Source organism: Pollicipes pollicipes, unplaced genomic scaffold (genome assembly GCF_011947565.3).
Source record: "Pollicipes pollicipes isolate AB1234 unplaced genomic scaffold, Ppol_2.1 Scaffold_6052;HRSCAF=7182_pilon_pilon_pilon, whole genome shotgun sequence".
NCBI lineage: Eukaryota > Metazoa > Arthropoda > Thecostraca > Pollicipedomorpha > Pollicipedidae > Pollicipes > Pollicipes pollicipes.
Window position 1 is genome coordinate 13094085 of NW_023596805.1, and position 17303 is coordinate 13111387.

The following is a 17303-nucleotide window of genomic DNA, read 5'->3' on the forward strand; positions in this document are numbered from 1 at the left end:
GTCCGTGTCCGAGTGGCCGTGAGTCTGTCTGTCCGTATCCGTGTCCGAGTGGCCGTGCTCCTGTCTGTCTGCGCCACCTGTGTCCGTGCCGGGGCGGCAGCTGACGCCGGCCTGGCCTCTCCGTTCCGGCAGAATGGTCCGCACCGAGACCCGCACGATGACGACGTTCGATGACGAGAGCCGACCGGTGACACGCACGGTGACGGAGCGCATCACCACCGAGTCTGATGGCACCGAGTGTCGCCAGCTGGTGGAAACCGAGGACTGAGCGGCAGCCAGTCGCCCTGGCCGGTGCCGAAGGGCGCGCCACGCGGGCGGCGGCTCGCCATCAGCACTGGTGCGCGCTGGACAGACTGCCGCCGGTGAGCCGAGACGTGTCGACGCAGCGGATGGACTTGTGCTGTTTGTTACACTCACGCCATGTTTCCTTTTGTTTGTGAGAAAAGGCTACTGCTATGGGGCGGGGCGCGACGCCGGTCGCACGCGCCGGGACCGGCCACCCGTCGCCTGGCCAGCAAATTGCCCATTGCTGGCTGGGTGGCGGCGTCGGCCTTGGCGGACGGCGGTGGCCCCGGCCCGGGCTTTGCTTGGGTACAGGGCTTCTAGGCGACCCAATGAGCACCGGCTTCAGTTGGAGATATAAAAAAACACTACCGTTCGGTTTATCTATCGAAAGTGACGTTCTGTCTGAATGCTACGTTGTCTAATCAAAGGTAGCCCACTGAATGGTTGATGAAACTGTGCGGAAACCGATTTCGTTGTAATTTTTCATGAAGGTCGCGTTTTTGAACGATGGTGGTCATTGGAAGCACGCTAAACCTGTAACGTGAACTATATGTGCTAAGAAGGGCCACTTGGGCGTGCACTAGTCATGCAAGCTGCTTTTGGCTTTGAGTACCCGTGTGTCTCTTGTTGCATTGCACGCGGACGCGCGCGCGACGCCGGCCGGGCGTGGCCTGTCCCCATCTCGGCAGGCCCGGCCCGCTCGGCACTCTGTAGATAATGTAACGGCACGGGCGTGTGTGCGCATGCGCGATTGCGTGTGGAGTTCGGCTTCATATACAAGTGTGCGTCCCGTATTCGCGGCAGCTTGCCAAGGCAGGTCAGGGGTGTCCAGCGGGCCTCACAAGCCCTCGGGACCGGCCGGCCACCCCTGCGCCGCTGGGGTGGCCGGCCGGTCCCGACCTCCGCGGTACGTGTGACGTATGCCAACAAAATAAATCAAAAAATAAACATGGTGTGTAGTGGCTGACGGTCAAGCGAGGCGTGGCTTAAAAGGAAGCGGAGACAGACAGCGAGTGGACCAGGACCGTGGGCACGCACAAAGACTGTTCTGGCGGCGTGGCGGGCGGCGCGGTTGAGCTGGGCAGGCGGCGTCGCTGCCGGAGTCACGGCGTCGAGCGTGAGCAAGGGGGGGGGGGCGGCCGTTTGAGCGGATCAGGAAAATTGTGCCCAGCCCAGTTATCATATATCAGCCCAGCTACGACTCTGTTGTGTTGAACGCTGTGATGGTCGCCTCGGCTACACTGCCGCCGATCGCGCCGGCGACACAGTGACGTCATGACCACGCTGGCGATACAGTGACGTCACGACCGCGCTGGCAACACAGTGCCACGACCGCGCTGGCAATAAAATGACGTCACGACCGCTTGAGAAAGCACGTCGCACTTGATCACGAGTCATTTTCTTTGCTGACCTATATAAGCACGCTGGGCAGTCATGTGTGAAGAGCAGACATCGGCTGAGGAAAAAAGCATTTATTTTCAAAGCGTAGCTACATCCAGTGACGGTAGAACGAAACTTAAGGCACGTGAGTTTGTGCAACTCGCCGGTTTTCAGTATGGAAAGTATTGCTTACGTCCCCCACTGGGCGGCGAACAAGCCGAAGGCCGAGCTGGTATCGTCCGTCGTGACGATCTCGCAACGTCGGGAGGGCAGCCAACCTTACCCGCGTCGCGGCGTCATTTGTTCATTTTCTCAGAACTTCCGGGGTTCTTATTAGAGTGCGTCGTCACGATTTGAGGACGTGAGCGTAGAGCGGTGTCTATTACAGGTGGTAACATGATGTGGCAACTTGGTCCGGTACAATGGGCCGTCACAGAGACGCCCAACAGGAGCAAAACGGCGGAGCAGGAGGAGCTTCATGGCTGGTGTGACTGATGCCTCTGGGCCGGAGGCATCTTTTTATACCTAACGAGCGCTTTTTCTGGCGGTTCTGCTACTGCAACATAGTTTAAGACAAGCAGGAGTCTTGATATAATCCGGGGTTTTATGACGATGTGACAACTGCCTTTCACGACGGGGGATCATCCGGCAGTGAAACTTGGAAATGTCGCGCCAGGTAATTCATGGTCGTGTAAATCGCATCATGAACATATTTGCAGCCGTACCCTTGTCGCAGGAGCAACCGTCCGCACATTGCAACGCGACTCGTTACATGGTTTCAGCGGGTGTTGAGCCTACCGCGTTGGGCTATAAATTTGAACTGTAGCTGTTTGGCTGTTTGGCAATGCGTGTCACCTCTTGAGACAATCAACGTCATCAATTTGATTGTTCATTATGTGCAAAAGGATTCGCTGGTCTCCAGGAGCTAAGCAAAGCGCAATATATGTACATCTCGTTACGATAACTGGGACACATGGGCGGCGTCCTCGAGTTTTGAATGAGGGGTGGGGACAAAGACTTAACGAAGGGCCTCCTAACCCGATGGGTCCCTATATTTCAGTGAGGCCTTTCAGTTTATTCCGGTCGCAAAGTCAGCGACTGGCCGCCATCGTATCTTAATGAGTTGTATTGCGGTGCCTTAACTCAGCTGCACCAAGGTGACTGGATTAAAGGTTCGAGTCGCTCGGTGGCTCGCTGATTGCTGCTGGCGGGGAAGGGTCTGCGTCTGAGGTCAGTGGCTACCCAAGCTCGGCAGGGTGGACCGAGTCGGACACCATGACACGTTAAACTTCTGCCACTAAGTTTGTCGGTCGTGTAGCTGGAAGTATACAATCGGATGGTCGGTCGCCGCTTTTACGGACTTGAACTGCGCCTTTTCTGGGCATGAGAAAATGACACTTCCTGGACCTAACGAAGGCCATTTATGGGTTTAACCAAACGTGGGGTCATCCCGTGCCTAGAAGATTAGAGGTGCCTTTTCAGCACATGAGATGCTCACTTTCTCGGCCTAAAATGGCTGGTGCCCTGATTAATAGGGACCCTTTTGAGTCTACCATGCCTCTTCTCAGACGTGAATGGGCCCTTTCTGAACCTACCATGGACCCCGTCCTATCCGAAAACGGGTCCCTTCTGAGCATACGATGGGCCTTTCCTGATCGAAGATGGGTCAGTTCCAGGCCTAAAGGTCAATAGGCGTTTATTATCTGGAAATGGGCCCTTTTCAGACCTGAGGCGGGCCCATCATAGGCTGCAGGCGCGAAGCAGGCCGGGGCCCGGGGCATACATGTCTCCCCTCTGGTCCACAGACGGGTCCTTAGGGCTCCTCGGGACCGACGATCAAGGCCCAGACTAGGAGGCCCGAAGAGTTGCCCAAAGGGTGTCTGAAGGACGCAGATGTCCATCAGAGGGCCTCTTGCGCCGACTGGGGACCCTGGGGGGCAATGAAGGCCCGCCAGTCCATGAGCGACCACGAATTTTGAACAGTCTGCCCCGTGGCGGCCTATGGCCCATCTCCAAAGTCGAGACATTCCTGGGCCCACGATTGTCAGTCAGAGGACCTTTTGCATTGGTCGGGTCCCTGAAGCAATGAGGGACCACTGTGTTGGTCAGTAGGACCACGGTACGCCTAACAGGGGACCCTATGTTGACAAAGGCACCGAGTCGGGCCGTGTTTCTTTTTCTGAACAGGACACCAACATGACCCCAATGTCAAGGATGCTCTTTAGAGTTGACCGGGAACCGCTGATCATGAATAGAAATGGGAGAAATGAACAATGAAGGATCCACAAATGAGACAGAGTGAAGGGGGCGCTGCGTCAGACACGGGCCCAGAAACGACTGACCTGGACCTACAACCCATCTTGGTCAGAGGCCCGATAGACCCAACTAGAGTCATCTGCCAATTATTGGACCCCATGTGTCGGTGAGCGATTCTTCGGCGTCAATGAGCCCTGTTGCGTGGATCAGGAATGGGCTGCTCCTGTCTGAGGGCCTTCCGCGTCTGGGGGGACCGATGCATGATGCATCTCTCTGCAGCCCTCGTGTTCGACAAGGGGGCCCTGCCCGCCGTGTCTCCAGAACAGTAGTCGGCAAGTACCCCGGGTGGCGGATTGGAACAGAAATCCCCTTCATCCCCTCACCGGGAAAGGCAATGGGGTCCCATAGCGTTCTACTTACGGGGCTCCCTGCCCGCCGAAGGTAAGGGATCTTCTAAGTGCTCAATTCACTGGGCCCCTCAACGAATACATTCGTCGACATGATAAGACAAATAAAAACAGCTGGGGCTCTCGAAATGAAATGGGCCGATATATGGTGATTTTTTCGAGGTGTCTTTTTACTTGGAGCCCCTTATCATGCTCCTTATTGCCAAAATATTGATCTCTCCCCTGGTATAAGATGGCGCTTGCAGGATTTGAGTTAGGCTCTCTTTGGGCTTAAGTGTTGAGATGGGCTCTCTCCGGACCGGAGACGCCCACTTTGTCAGTCTAAAATGTGTCATGTCATGATTTAAGAAGGGGGCTCTTGAGTCTACGATGGGTCCTACTCACACCTGAGAAGTCTCTTTCTGAGCTTAAGATGGATCCCACCTAGACCTGAGACGGACCCCTTCTGAGTTTGCGATGGACCTGTCGTGATCAGAGACGGGCACTTTTGAGTCTACAATAGGCCTTTCAAGACGGAAAAAGGGTCCTTCCCGTGCCTGAAACTGTTTTAGAGGTTTCCTGCATTGAAATTGACCTTTTCCTGACCTGATATTTGCTCTTTACGCTTACTTTGATGACACATAATAAACAAATGTGTATGCGTGGGGGGGGGGAGGCATTCGCGCCGCCTGAAATATGGGGGAAAGAATAGTTTTGATCCTTACCTGACACATGGGGGACAGCTTACCCCGCGGATACACCGCTACTGGGTTTCTGAGCGCACGATGGGGACATTCCAGGCCACAGATGGGCCCTTCTCAGTCCCAAAAATTGAGATAGGCCTTTTCCGAGTCTTAAGTTTTCCATTTCCAGTCTACACTGGGCCATTACCTGACTTGAGACGAGCCGTTTCTGATGCTATGATGGAGCCTTTCCAGACTTGAGAAGGCCTTCTCTGAGCTTAAAATGGGCCCTTTGCCAACCTGACATGGGCCCTGTTTGAACTTACGATGAGCCCTCTCCAGACCAGGAACGGGTGACAATGACAGGTGACGGGTGAACCGTGGCAGGAAGTGACATGAGTGTCTTCCCGTCTGAAAATGGGCCAGTTTCAGCCTAAGGCGAGCTCCTCGCGGACACAAAACGATCACCTTCTGAGCATAAGATGGGCCTTTTACGGGCCAGGCATAGGCTCTCTACGCTTACTATGGTAGCACAATGAGCAGGTACCAGGACATACCCCAGGGCGGTTCTGGCCACCTGAAACTATGGGGGGGGGGGCAAAAGGATCCTATTCTCCCCGCCTCAAAAGACGCGGGAGCAGTTTGCCCTCGCAGCGTTCTCCCCGGATACGCCACAACGGGCTGGGAAGCTGTCCCGCGTGCAGTGCAGCGATGACCTGTGTTTACTCGTTGCTTCTAGGGAATAGGCTGACATTTACACTTTGAACCAAGTAAGCCGGATTTATAATACTCAGAACCCTCCACACCATCGGTTTTCCCAGTTTCGTCGGGTATCTCAAGGTAGCCCGACCTTTACAGACCTCCTCCCACCTTGCCAACATGTGTCGCATCAAGAATCGTCATGACACGTCTCAGTGGCTGTCTTTGACTATACCCTCTCCCAGAAAGTGCTGCGCTCCAATTTTCGGTAGCACACGTTCCAAGAAGTTTAGGTGGTTTTCATATTCACCTAGTTCACGCGGTTAGGCGTCCAGAGAAGTCGCACTATTTTCCCGTAAATTTGGACACGCCCACGCCTTGGTATCGATGATCATCGATGATCATTGAACCGACGATCATCGATGATCATTGAACCGATGATCGTCTGGTGCCCTGGAATGCGTGGGTATCGTCTGGTGCCTTGACACGCATGGGTATCATCCGGTGCACATGCATGGGCATCATCCGGTGCCTTGATACGTATGGGTATCGTCCGGTGGCTTGACATGCATGGGTATCGCCTGGTGCCTTGACATGCATGGGCATCGTTTGGTGCCTTAACACGCATGGGTGTCGTGCGGTGCCCTGACACGCATGGGTATCGCCTGGTGCCTTGACACGCATGGGCATCGTCCGGTGCCTTGACATGCATGAGTATCGGCTGGTGCCTTGACACGCATGGGTATCATCCGGTGCATTGACATGCATGGGTATCATCTGGTGCCTTGACACGCAAGGGTATCGTTTGGTGCTTTTGCATGCATTAATATCGTCTTGTGTCTTCGCATGCATGGGTATCGCCTTGTGCCTTCGCATGCATGGGTATCGTCTGGTGTCTTGGCATGCATGGATATCGTCCGGTGCCTTGGCACGCATGGGTATCGTTTGGCGCATTAGCATGCATGGATATCGTTTGGTGCCTTGACACGCATGGGTATCGTCCGGTGCCCTGACACGCGTGGGCATCGTCCGGTGCCTTGGCATGCATCGGTATCATCTGTACCAAGCTCGGCATTGTGAAGGTTCGTGTTCATATTGGAGTAAGAAGGCATATACACTATAATGTTTACATGCGTCTGGTTAAGGCATATATCTGATAAACAGCATGCGCATTGGGCTCTTTGCCACTCTATAGGTTTGGAAAGTCACGAGTTAGACACGAATAGTAAGAGTTTTATTCGTCGTAGAGACACCAGGATAATGGAGATGTAGATGCGTTGATATTTCGACACATGCCCTTACCGAGAGGCATGGTAAAAGTAATTTTAAAATAACCTGCCGATGCGTGCACCGTCGCATCCAACGATTGACGGGCATCAAATCCATACTTTTTATAAATTCTGCAACGTTACTCGTAATAGTTGTTTGATATCGTGGCGAAATATCCAATTTAATATCATCAGGCAAACAAAACACATAAAAACGCCGACATTCAAATTTCTGGCACGAGACACATGGACGCTAAGAATAGCAATCCGCAACATATCCACGGTGCAGACATGTAAAATATAAATTGGATAGGTCTTAGTACTCAAATCTTATGTCATCTTATCTCAAATCATCTTATGGCTCAAATTTCTCATGCAGCGAAACGTCACCGTTTCGACATTAGCCCACGGTGCAAACGACGAATACGAAGTCTTCTGGGCTCAGCCTGTAGCCGCAGAATTCAACCTCCGTCTTGACCATCCCCACCTTGGCAGGATTGGGTATAATGCCGTTTTCATCACACCTCTCCAGTATCGTCTACACGTGGTCTAGATGAGTAGCGCAGTCGTCATCATGCGCAAGGATGTCATCCACGACCTTATAAGTCCGTGGTTCACCGTCCAGAGCCTGGTTTCCTCGTCGGCCGTTCTCGTCGCCACTCGTAGTCAGTCTCTGGGGAGCCCGATTGTGCTGCTACCGTTTCCAGGGCGCGACGAATGTTGCTAGATGCTGATGTTCAGGTGCGGTGGCCGTCTGGAGGTATGCATTCTTGTCGTCAAATTTAGATAAAAATCGCGCTTCCTTATTGCTGCCGGACACGGCGTTGTGCGGCATGCAAACGGGATGAGGTATTTTATTGACGTACATGTTCAGTTCGGTCAGGTCGCAACAGATGCGAACATCTTCAGAGGTCTTCTTTGGCACAACCACTACGGAATGACACCGCTCTGCAGGCTCATGTACAGGAACGATGATGGACTTGACCTTGAGATCGTCCAACTGCCGTTTTACCTTGTCTCACCAGCCGAGCGGGATCTTGTGAGCAGCAATTAGTTTGAGTGGGTCCAACGTCGTTCCGAAGATGCATTTTCATTAGCCCGCCTAAAATATCACGGAGCGTGGATGTGTCCAACGCACGCGGGAACGTCGTCTTCATCTGCACCAGATGATCTGTCCTCGGCTGTGGTGAGGGGTCGCCCATGTCAGAAGACCACATCTGTTTACACGGCCTGTCACAATGACTGGTCGTGGATGCCGCTGATCAGCCGCAGGCGCTGACGTGCGGGTTCTCTAGCGCAACCTGCTGCGCACTGACGACGTTAGATGGCGTCACCTGTTTCGATTCCTGGAACATAGGGGGCGTTATTTGCACACCAGTCTTAGCCCCCGGCAGCGCCACTTGCGGCCCGCAGGCGGTGGATGGCTGTGTCGGGTGAGGCTGCCGTTTCGGTGACATGCTCTGAGAACAGGGTAGGCAAGGGCATAGCCAGAGCGTCCTCCGTCGGCTCGTGACCAGGGCTGACATTAAAGTCGGCGTATGTTTCTTCAGCTGGCGCTTATGCCATCTGCTTTGGGAAGCACGCCGGAAGGATACGCAGCTCCATGCAATGAAACTACGACAAGAGAGCCGCAGGAACGCCTCCGATAACATAAATGCCACTTGCAACTGCCTGATGACCAATGCGATGAACGGCACTGAACATTGCGTGACACTGAAGTCGCTTGCCGTCTGCAGGAAATAGCCGCTCCTTTGCTGGGACCAGGTCGCATAGGTCGACACCATTCGCATTTGAATGTTCAGGACCGATGACTGTGTACTTAGTTCTGGTATCAGGGCTCCAAGACAGACGGCCACCGCAGATGAGATGCTCGACGATGGCATGAATCTGCAGCGTCTTACGAGGCGTGGTGTCTGATGATCATGCATTATCATAGACAACATGACATGACACTTGACACATCACATGACATGGCATGAAATATGCATCATGACACCATGATACCATACTACACATGGTCGCTTCGACAGCGTCTCACCCCTCCTTCGTGCCGACGTTTCGGGACGTCCCGTGGACTCTTCCTTTTCCCGTCGGCCGCTGTAGGACGACTGGGACCCGGTGACCGCTGACCCTTAACCTGACGGCCTTGAAATCGATCTCCACTTCTACAGACCGCCGTTTGGTGGCCTCGGTGGTCGCGGGCTTAACAGGTGCTGCCTTGAGAGCGACATTCATTCAGATTCACGTGCCATGCGTTGCCACAGACACTACACTTTCTCGTTGGCGGATTCCTGATCCTGTGTGCTGTAGAGAAACGAGTTACTGACATGATTTTGGCCTTACAGTTCGTCATGTCCGCACTGAGCATATTCACGGGCGCGACAGACGTTAACAGCCTTCTGTATCGTGAGCGATTCATCTGCCAGAAGTTCCTCCAGCACACCTGTGTCTCGCATGCCAGTGACTTTGTTATCGTGGAGCTGGTCGTCTCGGCAATGGTCAATGAAATTACAAAATTTGTGAATTTCGCTGACGGCGATCAAGTAATCATTAAACGATTCCCCAGGCTCTTGCGAACGCAAAATATGTCGCGGCGATCCAGGATCACGCTCTCTGTTTACTTAAATGCTCATCGACCTTGTCCAGAATGACATCAGTGGTGACGGTTGTATCGGTCAGGTCAACATCCAGTGAACATTTCACCAGCCTTATCAAGTCGTCACCGAGATTTGCGGTCAGTGCCGCCTGTCGTTCCTCCAGAGGTAAAGTGACCATTCGCGTCAGTCTACAGTGGCCATTGAATTTTTCTTTTGGCGCAGATAATTATCGCAGAGATGCGCCTGATAATAGGCGAGGAGCGGATGCTGGAGCCGCTGATGGCAAACATGCTCCAGTGTGTGCTGGTGGCGCTCCCTCACCTTGTGCAGCGGTGTGTACCTGGTAATCTTGCAAGACAGGCGCGAACAGGGTTAGAAGGCGGTTCGTCAATCGCTCTTCTCTCTTCCGGGTTTCCTGCCGGTCCTGGGCCGCTAAACCCCTTTGCTGTCTCAGCAGGACAGTCAACTACTCCCCGCCGCCTCCGCTGGATTGACTGGTATAATGATGCCTTGTACAATTTCACAGCAAAGTACGAGTGGCCCGGAATAGGTTCATACCTTGTTCTACAGACCGCGCCATGGTGGGTTTCTTGGCGTGCCCGCCCCATGCGTCTACTCCGTATGTCCTCGTCGCCACCTCTCCCGTGGCACCGGTCGCCGCGGGCGGTCCTCGGTCACAGCGATGACCTCAGGTTCCAGGTTGTCACAGCCGCATTGCAGGCTTGCAGACTGCGGAAGGATGGGACACGATGGCATTGGTCAGTCGTCCGCGGATTGTATTACGTGTGTGGGTCAGGGGAGGGCATATAAGAGGTGCTGTCCGGACGCTCAGTGTGAGTCTCCCTATCATCGTCGTGTGCTGCACTTTACCATTGTGTCTAATGTGGTCGGGGCAGGGCACAAATTATTTTAGTCATTCAACACACTAACCGGAGAGGTCAAATAGACGAGAAGTCATTTCCGGTTAGCTCAGTTAGCCGAATTCTGCAATATGTTAGAAGACCATGACTCGAACCTCAGTAATGGTAGGGAAAGAATTCCGGCTGTGACACGCACATGGCTCAATAGCAAACATCCCCCACTTCTTATCAGGACATCCATGACAACGGACGGTAGTAAGAGAGTTGTCAGGCGGAAACCTTGTGTAAATATCAACACACCAAGCGGAGGAAATAGTCCAAACCATATTCAAAAGCATGGTGGTGAGGAACCAAGAAGCTGTGCTGGATCGTGACTAGGAAAAGGGGACTAAAATACCATGCGTGGCTTTTGCCGCGCGCACATAGCGAAGCTCATTCTGAGAACACTACATAAACTACTTAATGTGTATGTAGTCACAAATGTAGAGCAATTAACGTTTTCATCCTGTTTTGCTTACTTTATCAGACGAAGGGCCCAGTTTCCATCAATTTTCGAGCCCCCACGCCATGCAGGCATTAATGTACGGAAAAAGCAACGTCGAGGATTGTCGATTGCCATGTGTCTCCAGAACTCCATCAGTAAAGGAAACATGCCACCTTCTTTTAGTTTCCAATTTCTCTAGATCAGAGGCGTATGATATGATCATGGATACCAGATTTCTTGAAAACCTTCTGAATTGCTCATAATTTCTATTTGAAGTAGCCGTTCTTGCGGGAGAAACCTTGTTGAGCTCCCTGCGAACAATTTGAAAGAAATTCATTGATTTGCCTTACTTTTCCAGCGTGCGCATCCTGCAATATTTGCAACACACTAATTTATCAAACTGCTTGTGTGATAAATGCTACGAAAGCTTAAGATACTCTAGACGAAAATACATGAGGTTATTAAGCAATTATTCAGTGAGTGCAACGAAACGTTTGACTATGGCTTTGGTTTCTTCCTTATGGGGTCGACTACACTAGCTCTTTTTGGAGCGGGTTTTGGCTTTGGGAAGCGGGGTATCACATGGTCTTTAGTGACGCACTGGTTCCAACCTTAACCAATGCGCTTCCCGGCAGCTGGCCCTTGCCGTCCGCTGTGCCAATCACAAACGTTTGTTTGTACTGACGTCATTCAGTAACAGCTCACAGCGGCCCCAGCAGAGCTTGCCATCACCATGACCACGGCTGTCGCGAATGAAGGGAAGAAGCGTTGTGCTGTTACAAAGCGTTGCCAGTGTAATTTGTGCTAACAAATGCTTCAAATTGATATCATGCAGGGGCGGATCTAGCCTGGAGTTGTTGTTGTTTTTTCTTTTTTTTTTGGGGGGGGGGGGCAACCGTTCGTCGCCAGCTGGGTGGTATGGGGTCCGAGGTCCAGTGCACTTATCAAACACAATGTTTGCGCCGGGTATGACTAAGCCGCGTCAGCATGCGTTGTGTTTTTATATTCAAATCGCTGCCAACTTCTTCATGATTTTTTTTTCAAAACGGAAAAAAAATGTTTAATGCCGCACCATCAAAGTTAAAACAGACGGTAAGTACACGAAACTTTAATGAAGTTCTGGGAATGCTTTTTGGGGGGCCAAAACACACTCAGAGTTTTTTGGGGGGCATGGCCCCGTGGCCCCCAGCCCCCCGCCCCGCCCCCCCCCCCCCCAGGATCCGCATATGATATCATGTCTTGGTGGTGTTACAGTTGCACTACCCAGTGATATTTCTGGATTACTAGACGCAACTAATCATGATGTTTCAATAGAGCGTGTTTCTAAAATATGCCCCAGTGCGGCAAGATGACAAATAACAAAGCTTGTTTGACCGCCACCGACCGTTTTTGACGTTTTGTGCCATATCTCGGCATCTAGAGCAGCTAAACGCGTTAATCCAGCGTGAATGCAGGTAGGTAGTTGAAATTCCTACGGTTTTAAAGACCGTATAGAAGAAGATCTGTCGCAGTTACAGGGGTCTTAGGTATTAACCCCCGTCCGGTCTTGGGAATTTGACTTCCCCTGTGGTTTGTGAGCTCAGCTAAAAAAGAAACACGCGCAATGGCACCAGCATTTTATCGTCTATTTATTTATTAGCCATGCATCCTTTGTTAAGATCTCAAGTTCTCATCGACTTAGATCAGTGACCGAGGTCAGGTCAATGAGGCCAACTTCAAATAAACTCTGACCACACAGAACTTTTTGCGTGTTTTCCCGTAGGTAAAACTTACCATAGCATTAAACATTATATCACCTACAGTTTTGAAACTCCACATGGTTCGAAATACGTGAGGTCAGTGATTCGAAGTCAGGTCAAATTACACTTTCTTCTAGGAAAAATGCTACCTTGTACACATTTTTATGTAGTCTTGGTGCTAGATGAGGAAACAGCTCTTTTGCATATGTAAAACTGTAACATAACCACATAGCACATGACCTTGACGCAGATCATGAACACATGCTGAGCTTAAAATGAACAGTTTTTGTCAACTTTGGGCACAGACTTAAAATATTCCACCAAAAATATATTTTTGTATCATTTTAATGCATTTTTAAGTCTCGATATGTCACATGAGGGTATGGAAGGAAACATGAGGTTATTGAAGTTTAGGCACTTCTGTTGTCAGTGGCAGAGGGGCTAGACAAACGGGTGTGACGCGCTTAACCACTTTTGTATGGTGTTTGGGGAAGTTGATGACGTATTACTTAATTTGAAAATGGGTGACGATTCAGTCCCTTGATAACTAGCATTCTTATTAGTGATCAGTGCTATGCAAATTCTTCATGTGCCTTGCGCTGCACCGCCGTAAAGGAGGGGGGGGGGGGGGGCGCGGGACCATGAATGGGGGCAGAGGCTGGAACTCACAACTTGCTGCAAGCGTAGCATTGGCCCTGAGGGCGTTGAATAGATACGAATGACCCAAGCGGCTAGCATCCCCTTTCGCTCCCAACGTGGTAAAAGGTCCGTTGCCCCATGTCGGCGGATATTTTGTTATCATAATATAGTACCGTGCATCTAGACCAGCTGCCACACAATGTTTAAATGTGTGAATGGGTGTAGGTATAATGGCAAAAGCTTCATAGGGTGACATTTCATGTCTATTTACCTCGAAGGTATGGCTTGGATGCCTGATTCCAAGAAGCTGTGTTTGCTTATGAAGAAGTGATAGCAGATCGAATCCAGCTATTGATCACGGTACCAATAAGAGCATTCAAACGGCGTGATGTTTGAGGATTACAGAGCTCAGGTATTCCTTCAAGTTTCGCACCAATACCGTTTATGATGCATCCCCAAGCGCAGCCAGACGACCCCTAAGTGCTAAAACATGATGCATTTAGACTGGCAAAGGCGAATACGACATGAGATGGATTCACTAGATACAGGCGAAGACGACGCACGTGGCGCACTGCTACTGAGCTGATCCTCCAATGTATCCAGACTAAGCGAAGCAAGTTTTCAGCTCATGTCGCGCACTGAAACTGCATTCAGTGGTGGCCGAACTGGGAGGAGCGATCATGAGAATAACATCAGGTTTAACAACTTCCAGGATGAGTGCCCACGAGTTGCGCCTTTCATTGCAGAGAACGGGCTGATGGGACTTATTTGGGGGGAGGGGGGCAGAGGCAGTTGGGGCAGGGGTAGGGGACAGTATAGAAGAGGCAGTTGCCAGCCTGTCCCTCTGGCGGCGCTGGCCCTGAGTGACTCTGTAGGGTTGGTTTGCGCAGTTTCTACGTGACCAGGAATAAGGATGTCACGAAATTGAAAAGGGGATAGAAATGAATGAAAAAGGTCTCTAGGCTGATGTGTTAAAACATAATGGAGGTAAAACAAAACGCATCTGAATTGCGTTCCGATTACTCAGTTGGTTAGAGCACGTGCCTTCCGATCCACCCACCCGTCGCGAAGTGGGTTCGAATCGCTACAGACGCTCACTGTTTGCCCTTGACAGGTATGGTCCGTGGCAGCGGCCGCGCTAAAAGTCAGGTGAGGTCAGACTACCTTTCAAAGCCACGCGAACCGTTGCAAGAATTTGTTGGCAGAACTAGACAAATGAAGGAAGGATCCCTATTTTCGTGTTGCTGTCGGTGTTTGTCCCTTCAGATAGGCTCAAAATAATTCAGGCTGAACATACGCCGCTGTCCAATTTCTGGATGGCACGAATTGATTTTAAAAGACTTTTGTCAGTATTAGTTCATGGTAGCCGTTCTCGGGCGCCAAGAATCCACCCCACCACCAAATGTCCGCTGCACTGGCCAATGCCGCTCGGTCTCATGGGACCTGCAACCTCGGTCTTTGGTGCTCTTGCTCCTAAGATTGTGAGCACGCAGGCCCAAAACTGTTTCACGCAATTTGTTTCACACGATGACCCAGGACAAGGATGGACGTCTCGTTTGCGTTGGTCTTTTTTATTTTTGGCCTCATTTGATTCGTCTTGTTGAACGTGAAGGAAACACCTTTTTCTGGCCAAGGAGTCCAATGGGTAGACCAATAGGGGCACGTTATATATATCGGCCAGGGGCCTCAGGGCCGATCGGTTACAGCGTGAGGTGCCTGCTGGCTGTTATGCCGGTGACACAGGGGCGGGATCCCCTGGTCGATACGGGAACCCTTAGAGGGAGAAATTGGCGGTCTTCGTGACGCCGGAGGCCCGCTGGTCCGGCCATTTGTACCCAAAGAGACACAAGGGCCCTCAATGGTACAAAAGATCCCTCATCGTTGCAGGTCTCCAATGACTGGCATGGAGACTAACGTTCGTTTCTACGGGCGCTTGGCTGACATGGGATGGAGATCCCTCCGTTCGGTACCGGTGCTCTGCCGTGTGCGAAGTGGTGTCATTGTCATTGGTGTCATTGTCATTGGTGTCACTGTTGTGTCATTTTCGCCGTGTGGACTCATATCGTTAAGTCTCATCTCCACTTTCATTGTCAGAGGGTCTCGACCAAGGCAAGAGGCCCCTGGCTTTCGGGGTCCCATCCCCGTCCCTGTCCAACATCTGTTGCCCTGGCCGACCCGAGGCCCCTTGCAAACAAAAGTCCCGACCAATGCAAACAACGGGTTCCCATCTTGTAAATGGAAATGGGCCCACAGGGCTCAGACCGACACGGAACCGGCCGTTTGGTGGCAACGCGACGGATCGTGTGGCATCAGCCATTTAGATATAACTTGTAAGCTCGCTGACCTCTGGCAGGTCAAAGTCAGGCCATGGTTTCGGCGAAGGCAATTTCTAGGCAATCATTCAATCTGATCCAACGATGGTGTGCTAGACAAAGTCATACATCTCTGAGATACTTTCTTGGGCAACACAACAATTTAATGAGCAAATTATATTGACCTAGGTTCAGGTATGAAGGTCAGACCAAGGTCAAAACCAACTCGTTTTATTCCTCCAGGGCTTGCTGTATGGGGTGAATTCTGGTGTCCATTTCGAATTTGTTGAAAACAGAAAGCGCGTTATACACCTTCCATGGGCTCCTTTATGGTCACGATAAGCCACTGACCCAAAATGACCCAGGTGAACACCTTGTTTTTAGGAACATACTGCCTAGCGTAATCTTAGTTGCTTATTCAAAGGCAAAACTCAAGGCGGTCTTGTATTATTTTGGTCACCATGACCTTCAAAACGTCAGATAAGGTCACTGACTTCAAATGAGCATGTGACCTTTTACTTACAAGTTATCTAGGTTCTAGGAGCCCTTCGGACACCAACCCGGAATTTGACCTTGTTCGACCTTATTTGACCCCAAGGTCATGACCTCGACATATAAAACTTTGACCCAAGTGAATTTACGCACAGGTCAGCACACCCTGTAAATTTGGTGCCTCTGGCTTTCTTAGTTCCTGAGATCCCAGGGGGGCAAATTAACCCCCCACCCGAGCGAAGGGCATCCAGCCGGCTACGCGGGCGCGTGTTAAGGACCCCGACCAATGTAAATCGCGGATCTCGGCCCTGTCTTTGCTTGGGAGGTGGGTGCTGGTATCAGACCTGAACCTCGAGTGCGATCTGGTGACGCATCTTTCACGTGTCATTATCGTTAAGACTCTACCACAGTAGTGAGTTTCGCAAAATAGGATTGGTGAAGCCGAGCGGGAAAAAGCTAGCGCCAAATACTCTAAAAATAGGTTTTCACTGGGATTTGACACAAGTTCCTCTCAGTGACGTTGCAGAGTTGGAGTCTACCCAAACAGAATAGAACAATACAGACTTGGTGCTATAAGTTTGCTTGCTCTGTCTCCGCGAAAGATGTTGCCGTTGGCATCATTATAATTTTGTTCGCGGCGTCGGTCGTCGAAACCAGGTTTCGGTAATCGATGTACAGTCGATGTGATGTGGCTTCAGGCTTTGTGTGACGTGTACGTCTTCGGGAGCAAAGAACGTAAGTTTGGTTGCGCGACTAACAATGTCTGGCATGGAAATCCCCGCTGATTGCCGCAATGCGGGTTGCAGGGTCATCACACCCATTAGTCTTGCACTACGCGGCTTGCATTGGTGGCCATGGTCAGACGATTACCGCTAGTCGGTTAGTGTCGATCGTCAGCTTTTTTCAACTGCTTCATCGAATATTCATGTTGAAGTGAAGATCGACAGATTTCAAGGTTTCCTCCGAATGCAGACGGCTAATACCTCTATAACGCTTTGTTTTCATTTTCCGATAAGACGTCGTAGCAAAACAACGCAACAACTTGCTGTGCTCTTCACGTGATATGAGGCTCTCTTCTGACTCCCTGATTTGAATGACCTCTAAATCGGTCATTGACTTAATCGCTTCCATTTCCTCTTGACATGTTTTTCTTGCGATGTGAGTCCTCAATGTTTTTGACACGTGCGTCATGTTTTCCTCATCTTCAGGTCAGAGGATTCAGA